Source organism: Bos taurus, chromosome X (assembly GCF_002263795.3).
Source record: "Bos taurus isolate L1 Dominette 01449 registration number 42190680 breed Hereford chromosome X, ARS-UCD2.0, whole genome shotgun sequence".
In the NCBI taxonomy this organism is placed as follows: Eukaryota; Metazoa; Chordata; class Mammalia; order Artiodactyla; family Bovidae; genus Bos; species Bos taurus.
The window spans coordinates 39,762,564-39,771,661 of record NC_037357.1 but is presented as its reverse complement, the minus strand read 5'-3'; the positions used below and the strand labels follow the sequence as shown (position 1 = coordinate 39,771,661).

At 38.9% G+C, this 9,098-nt stretch overlaps 1 pseudogene; it reads right to left on the bottom strand.

Annotated features, from left to right (window-relative positions):
• Positions 1-428: 428 nt before the first annotated feature.
• Positions 429-1,190, bottom strand: LOC786251 (hepatoma-derived growth factor-related protein 3-like; annotated as a pseudogene).
• Positions 1,191-9,098: the final 7,908 nt, after the last annotated feature.

The window sequence follows — 9,098 nt, the reverse complement described above, 5'->3', positions numbered from 1 at the left end:
TTTTTTATATTTTGTCCTACCTCCTTTCAAAGATAATGGGCTGCCTTTCTGGGTGCCTGATGTCCTCTGCCAGCATTCAGAAGTTGTTTTGTGGAATTTGCTCAGCGTTCAAATGTTTTTTCGATGAATTTGTTGGGGAGAAAGTGGTCTTCCAGTCCTATTCCTCTGCCATCTTAGGACTGCCCTCCTGAGTGGTCCTTTTTAAAAAAAAATGCTAATTTATATTTAACTGAATGTTTGGTGATGATGGAGTAAAAGGCAGGAGAATGATGAACATAACTGCCTTGATAAAGGATCCTAGACTTGTATGAGCTTTCGCAAAGACCTTGATAATCCTTAGTGGTTAAGGGCAACTTCATGCAACCAAATAAGATGAAATTAAGTCAATAACCTTAAAAAATGGCTAAAATGCTTTTTCCCCCCAAACACATCAGAGAGGAATGTGAATAATGTACATACAAACTGGTGTTCTGTCAGTGACAACAAGGACTATGTGTGGTTCATATCAAATCCGAGAATATTGAATAACCAAACATATAACCTTCTTGTGGTTTTCTTAGTATGCAGCATTCATTATGGTAGTTAGATCCCTTCACTGGTTTTTTGCAAGTCTGAAGTTGTGTTTCTTGTGTCGTTGCTGGCATCTCCACCCTCAGAGCTGCTTTTATTTTCTTCTTCTTTGCAGTCCTTGTCATCTTCGTCTCCTGGAGATTTTTGGGACTGTTTAGAGGATTTCTTTGAAGTGTATGACTTTTTCTGCTTTGAGCCTGCTTTTTCACTCTTTTTTTGCCTTTTCCATATTCCTCTACTCTGTCACCTTCTTCCTCACTGCTTGTGTCAGTGGTATTCCCACCTTCTCCCTCAGTTTCTGAAGAGCTCTGTGGCTGAATTGCCTGATATCCAGTAAACTTTACTCCTGGGTTATTTTCTATTTCCCACAATCCTTCATTAAATTCTTTACATTTGTTTGATTTTCCAAACTTCTTTGTATTCCTTGTAAGGGAAGAGCTGTTTGGGACCTAGAAAAGCAGTTTTGTAGGTGCCAAAAAGAAGATAGGGTACTTACTGCCTGGAGGCTTCACAGCTCCCTCTGGGAGTTCATCAATCCCGGTGGGTTAGTGCAGGTAGCCCTTCATCTTGGCGAAGACCAGGTCGCCTGCCTTGTACTCATGGGGCTGTGGACCCGCCATCCTGGCCGCTCCCCTTCCTGGTCGTTCTTGGGCGCCAAAAAGATTCCAGGATGCTGCCCCCACAGCAGGCCTTGAACTGGGCAGGTGGGCGGACAAGGGGCCACTCAGATAAGGGGAAGCATCAAGGTGGTGGCTGAGGTGAGGGGTTGGTTAGGGGGGCTCAGCAGGCCCAGCAAATCACCACCCGGCAGCGGGAGAGGGGAGTCCCCAGGCTCTCGGCTCTTGCCCAGGCCGAGGTCCCTGCCACCACCACGCTGCCCATAAATTTTAATATTTCAGAAAAAAATGCCTATTTCTGGTACTAATTCCCTCATAGATGTTTTGAACACTTTGGTGATGTTGTCCTGAGGTGTAGCAGCCTTAACTGTCCTTATCTTAACTGGATTTCTGGTTCTGAAAGCCTTTTCAGTACAATTTTCAGTCAGTAGTGTCATTTTCTCAAAATTAACATGTGGAAGGTAGTGTATAATTAGTAGAGAGTATGTGCTTTGCCTCTTAACTGCACTTTGAGAACATTTTCTGTATGTCTAGCATCAGTCTACCTCATCCCACCAGGAATGAACAGCCCATTTTATTCTCTCTTGATTTGGACCATATGGCCCATCTTTATAAATGAATGGCTATGTATGTGGCATGATGTGAAAACTTCTGACATTCCCCTTGGTGTCTTAATATCTTTCCTATGCTTCCTGCCAGTATTCTTTACAAGGTCTTATATTATCATTCCTTTGTAATTTTGAACAGACATTTTAACTTTTATTAGCTGCAGTGTTTTTCTATGTACAGCAAAAGTAATGTGTTATTCTTAGGTTCAAGGGAGATTATTTGTATGAAATGCTTAGTAACAACAACAATGTGGTAACTACAGCAAATGTGAGGATAATTTTATTTTATTTTTGTCGAAGACATTATAGTTACTCACTAGTATTTCTAATTATTTTCCCTTTCAAGGTGTAATTGAAAGTTGGACTTCCCTTCCTCTTTGAAAATAGGTGTGGCCATTAGAATTGCCTTGAGCAGGCAACAAAATGTGAGCAGAAGTTATGAGTGTCATTTCCAAACAGCAGTCTTAAAAATGTTTGTCTTGTTCTCCCTCATAACTCACCATGTCAGTTAAAGTAAATGACAACCTTCCAGATAGTGGAGATTTGGTCAGACTGTGTCTCTGAGTGAAGACCTATGGAGCAAAAGAGCAGACATATAGGGAATATAACATAATGCAGAAACAAACTACTGTTTTTAAGCCAGTAAGATTTTGGTATTGTCTTTTTACCATACCATATATTATTGTATCCTGATTGGTTTAATCTTATTAAGTCTTTCATACTGTTGAGTATTTTTTAACTGTGGTAAAATACACATTAACACAGGATACTTTTCCGTTGATTTATATGTTGTTTCATTTCTTTCAGCAACATTTTGTTGTTTTCAGTGTACAATTCTTTCATCTACATGGGTAAGTTTATCCCTCAGTATTGTATTATTTTTGTCATATGTTATTTGTTATTGTAGTAAAATATACATGGCATAAAGTTTACCATTGTAATCATTTTTAAGTGTACAGTTCAGTGACATTAATTATATCCACATTATTGTGCAACCATCACCACTATTTATCTCCAGAACATTTTTCTCACCACAAACTGAAATTAATTATGTTCCAATTAAATAATAATCATCTATTTCCCTCACCCTCACTCCCTTGTTACTACTATTCTACTTTTTGTCTATATGAATTTAACTACTCTGGGAAATTCATAGTATAGAAATCATACAATATTTGTGTTTTTTAATGGTTTATTTCACTTTGTATAATGTCTTCAAGATTGATACATGTTGTAACCTGTCAAAATTTTCTATTCATTTTTAAATTTGAACAATAATTCATTGTATGTATATAACAACATATTTGCATATCTGTTCAGCTGTTGAGGGACACCAGAGTTGTTTCTACCTTTTGGCTATTGTGAATAATGATGCTATATTATATAAACATGAGAATTTCTCTTTCACTTCTTTGGGGTATATATCCAGAAGTGGAATTGTTGGATCATATAATTCTATGTTTAGTATTTTTTAAGAATTGTGGTACCATTTTCCATAGTACCTGTTCCATTATACATGTCCCCCAGCAATGCAAAAGGAATCCAATTTCTCCATATTCTTGCCAACACTTATCATCTTCCTGCCTTCCTTTCTTTTTTTCCTGATAGATCTGAGGAGCTATGCTGAGCTGGGAGACAGAGAGAGAAAGGGAGAGAGAGAGAGGGCTGAACTGTTACATGTCACAGTAGCTCATTAAAACAACAAACCATTAGCTCATTAAAACAACAAACCAAAAATAGAAAAAAAAAGTGATTAATCACTTACTGTGGTAGTAGAAGACATTAAAACCAGGAAAAGTGCCATTTTCTTCTGTTCCTCCATGGAACAGTTCACAAGTGGGTGATCAGGTGTATCAGCGCAGGTATGGGCTACTTCTCAGTGTTGAGAGAGCACCAGATAAAAGGCCCCAATATTTTTATGGACTCAGGGGTTGCAGGTAGGTCAGGAAGAGGGCTCAGAGTGGACTAGTACTGAGTCAGAGTAGATAAAAGTGAGATAAAAGTGATTTCAGAATTTCCTCCCTCTTCTTCCATAAGGAGGTATTGGCAGAGGTGCTTGAAGAGGACCTCGAAGGAAGTTCTCAGGTGAAGAGACATAGGAATCAAGGCACGAAGGCTAGGAATGTAAATATGTGAAGGGCATGACTAGCTAGGAGAGCCTGAGACCTTGACTGTAACTCTCTTCAGAGACTGTGATGCACTGAGCCGTGGCTGTGCAGGCACAGGAGGGCCTACAGGAGCTATCCCATGTTGAAGGTCAGGAAGGGAGGTTTGTTGTTTTAATGGGCTAATGGTTTGTTGTTTTAATGAGCTACTGTGACATGTAACAGTTCAGCCCTCTCTCTCTCTCCCTTTCTCTCTCTGTCTCCCAGCTCAGGTACCCTTCGTCCAAGGTAAGGAGCAATGGCTGCACTTTGCTGGAGGAGCCATGAAGATATACCCCACGCCCAAGGTAAGAGAAACCCAAGTAAGATGGTAGGTGTTGCAAAAGGGCATCAGAGGGCAAACACACTGAAACCATACTCACAGAAAACTAGTCAATCTAATCACACTAGGACCACAGCCTTGTCTAACTCAATGAAACTAAGCCATGCCTGTGGGGCAACCCAAGATGGGCGGGTCATGGTGGAGAGATCTGACAGAATGTGGTCCACTGGAGAAGGGAATGGCAAACCACTTCAGTATTCTTGCCTTGAGAACCCCATGAACAGTATGAAAAGGCAAAATGATAGGATACTGAAAGAGAAACTCCCCAGGTCAGTAGGTGCCCAATATGCTACTGGAGATCAGTGGAGAAATAACTCCAGAAAAAATGAAGGGATGGAGCCAAAGCAAAAAGAATACCCAGCTGTGGATGTGACTGGTGATAGAAGCAAGGTCTGATGCTGTAAAGAGCAATATTGCATAGGAACCTAGAATGTCAGGTCCATGAATCAAGGCAAATTGGAAGTGGTCAAACAAGAGATGGCAAGAGTGAATGTCAACATTCTAGGAATCAGCGAACTGAAATGGACTGGAATGGGTGAATTTAACTCAGATGACCATTACATCTACTACTGTAGGCAGGAATCCCTCAGAAGAAATGGAGTAGCCATGATGGTCAACAAAGGAGTCCAAAATGCAGTACTTGGATGCAATCTCAAAAATGGCAGAATGATCTCTGTTCATTTCCAAGGCAAACCATTCAATATCACAGTAATCCAAGTCTATGCCCCAACCAGTAACACTGAAGAAGCTGACGTTGAACGGTTCTATGAAGACCTACAAGACCTTTTAGAACTAAAACCTAAAATAGATGTCCTTTTCATTATAGGGGACTAGAATGCAAAAGTAGGAAGTCAAGAAACACCTGGAGTAACAGGCAAATTTGGTCTTGGAATATGGAATGAAGCAGGACAAAGACTACTGGAGTTTTGCCAAGAAAATGCACTGGTCATAGCAAACACCCTCTTCCAATAACACAAGAGAAGACTCTATACATGGACATCACTAAATGGTCAACACCAAAGTAAGATTGATTATATTCTTTGCAGCCAAAGATGGATAAGCTCTATACAGTCAGCAAAAACAAGACCAGGAGCTGACTGTGGCTCAGACCATGAATTCCTTATTGCCAAATTCAGACTTAAATTGAAGAAAGTAAGGAAAACCACTAGACCATTCAGGTATGACCTAAATCAAATCCCTTATGATTATACAGTGGAAGTGAGAAATAGATTTAAGGGCCTAGATCAGAAAGATAGAGTGCCTGATGAACTATGGAATGAGTTTCATGACATTGTACAGGAGACAGGGATCAAGGCCATCCCCATGGAAAAGAAATGCAAAAATGCAAAATGGTTATCTGGGGAGGCCTTACAAATAGCTGTGAAAAGAAGAGAAGCAAAAAGCAAAGGAGAAAAGGAAAGATATAAACATCTGAATGCAGAGTTCCAAAGAATAGCAAGAAGAGATAAGAAAGCCTTCTTCAGTGATCAATGCAAAGAAATAGAGGAAAACAACAGAATGGGAAAGACTAGAGATCTCTTCAAGAAAATCAGAGACACCAAGGGAACATTTCATGCAAAGATGAGCTCGATAAAGGACAGAAATGGTATGGACCTAACAGAAGCAGAAGATATTAAGAAGAGATGGCAAGAATACACAGAAGAACTGTACAAAAAAGATCTTCATGACCCAGATAATCACGATGGTGTGGTCACTGATCTAGAGCCAGACATCCTGGAATGTGAAGTCAAGTGGGCCTTAGAAAGCATCACTATGAACAAAGCTAGTGGAGGTGATGGAATTCCAGTTGAGCTATTCCAAATCCTGAAAGATGATGCTGTGAAAGTGCTGCACTCAATATGCCTGCAAATTTGGAAAACTCAGCAGTGGCCACAGGACTGGAAAAGGTCAGTTTTCATTCCAATCCCAAAGAAAGGCAATGCCAAAGAATGCTCAATCTACCGCACAATTGCACTCATCTCACACGCTAGTAAAATAATGCTCAAGATTCTCCAAGCCAGGCATCAGAAATATGTGAACCGTGAACTTCCTGATGTTCGGGCTGGTTTTAGAAAAGGCAGAGGAACCAGAGATCAAATTGCCAATATCTGCTGGATCATGGAAAAAGCAAGAGAGTTCCAGAAAAACATCTATTTCTGCTTTATTGACTATGCCAAAGCCTTTGACTGTGTGGATCACAATAAACTGTGGAAAATTCTTTAAGAGATGGGAATACCAGACCACCTGATCTGCCTCTTGAGAAATTTGTATGCAGGTCAGGAAGCAACAGTTAGAACTGGATATGTAACAACAGACTGGTTCCAAATAGGAAAAGGAGTCCGTCAAGGCTGTATATTGTCACCCTGTTTATTTAACTTATACACAGAGTACATCATGAGAAATGCTGGACTGGAAGAAACACAAGCTGGAATCAAGATTGCTGGGAGAAATACCAATAACCTCAGATATGCAGATGACACCACCCTTATGGCAGAAATGAATAGGATCTAAAAAGCCTCTTGATGAAAGCGAAAGTGGAGAGTGAAAAAGTTGGCTTAAAGCTCAAGATTCAGAAAACGATGATCATGGCATCTGGTCCCATTACTTCATGGGGAATAGATGGGGAAACAGTGTCAGACTTTATTTTTTGGGGCTGCAAAATCACTACAGATGGTGACTGCAGCCATGAAATTAAAAGACGCTTACTCCTTGGAAGGAAAGTTATGACCGACCTAGATAGCATATTCAAAAGCAGAGACATTACTTTGCCAACAAAGATCTGTCTAGTCTAGGCTATGGTTTTTCCTGTGGTCATGTATGGATGTGAGAGTTGGACTGTGAAGAAGGCTTAGCGCTGAAGAATTGATGCTTTTGAACTGTGGTGTTGGAGAAGACTCTTGAGAGTCCCTTGGACTGCAAGGAGATCCAACCAGTCCATTCTGAAGGAGATCAGCCCTGGGATTTCTTTGGAAGGAATGATGGTAAAGCTGAAACTCCAGTACTTTGGCCACCTCATGCCAAGAGTTGACTCATTGGAAAAGACTCTGATGCTGGGAGGGATTGGGGGCAGGAGGAGAAGGGGACGACAGAGGATGAGATGGCTGAATGGCATCACTGACTCGAAGGACATGAGTCTCAGTGAACTCCGGGAGTTGGTGATGGACAGGGAGGCCTGGAGTACTGCGATTCATGGAGTCTCAAAGAGTCAGAAAGGACTAAGCGAGTGATCTGATCTGATTTTACACTAAGTCAGATGTGGGAAGGACAGCTTTCCTACTTTCACTCCCCAGAAGCACTGTCAGGTAAAGCTTTTACAGTTGCCAATGTTCAGGGCTAAAAAATCACACACTGATTTTTAACCAGGGGTTGGATAGGCATTTTAATATGTATGAAGTGGTATCTCACTGTAGTTTGGATTTGCATTTCCCTGATGACTATTAATGTTTAGCCTCTTGCTTTTATGTGCTTATTGGCCATTTAGATATCTTCTTTGGAGAAGTGTCTATTCAAGTCCTTTGCCTATTTTCTAAGCAGGTGATTTTGGGATTTTTTTTTTTTTGTCATCGAATTGTAGGAGCTCTTTATAAATTCTGAATATTAATCTTGTCATGTATTCTAACATCATTTGTTGAAGAAACTTTTCTTTCCCCATTTCATGGCCTCAACACCCTTTGTCAAAAATCATTTGACCATTTATGTGAGGGTTCATTTCTGAGTTTCCATACTATTCCATCTGTCTTATTCCACCATGGTTTTGTAGTAAGTTTTGAAATCAGGAAGTGTGAAACCTTCATTTTTATCCTCTTTTCCAAGCTCATTTCGACTATTTTGGGTCCATTGAGATTCCATATGAACTTTAGGATGAATTTTTATATATTCGAAAAAAATCATTGGTATTTTAATAGAGATTGCATTGAATCAGTATATCACTTTGTGTACTATTGACATTTTATCAGTGTCTTCAAATCTGTAAAAATGAGATTTCTTTCCATTTATTTGTGTGTTCTTTAATTTTTTTCAACAATGTTTTATAGTTTCCAGTGTACAAGTCTTTTTTCTCCTGATTACGTTTATTCCTAAGTATCTCAACTTTTGATGCTATTGTGAATGGAATTGCTTTTTAAATTTCCTCTTCAGATTATTCATTATTAGTGCATGTGAATACAACTGATTTTTTTGTGTGTTTTGATTTTGTATTATACAGTTTACCAAATTTATTATTTTTTACAGTTTTTATTTTTTTTTTGTCTGTGTGTGTGTGTGTATGTGTATGTGTGTGAAATCTTTAGGCTTTTCAACATTGTCATTATCTGAGTTTCATATAAAGGTAATGCTGGCCTCAGTTGAAAGACTTAGGAAGTGTTTTTTCTTCTTCAATTTGTTGGAAGAGTTCAAGAAAGATTGTTGTTCATTCTTTAAATGTTTGGTAGATTTTACCTTTGAAACAATCTGATCCAAGGCTTTTGTTCTTTGATGGTTTTTAATTACTGAGTCAGTCTCCTTATTAATTTAGGTCTATTCAAAATTTCTATTTTTTTGCAATTCAGTCTTGATATGTCATATGTTTCTAAGAATTTGTCCATATCTAAGTTATCTAATTGGTTGGTGGGACATTGTTCAAAGTGATGCTTTAAGTATATTTTCGTTTCTATAAAATTGTAAATCAACTTTCTGATTTTAATACTTTATCATCTCTTTTTTCCTTAGGCAATTTAGCTAAAAGTTTACTAATTTTGTTGAACTTTTCAATAATCCAACTTTTTGTTTCATAGATTTTCTATATTGTTTTGTCATCTCTTCTATATTTTATGTTTGT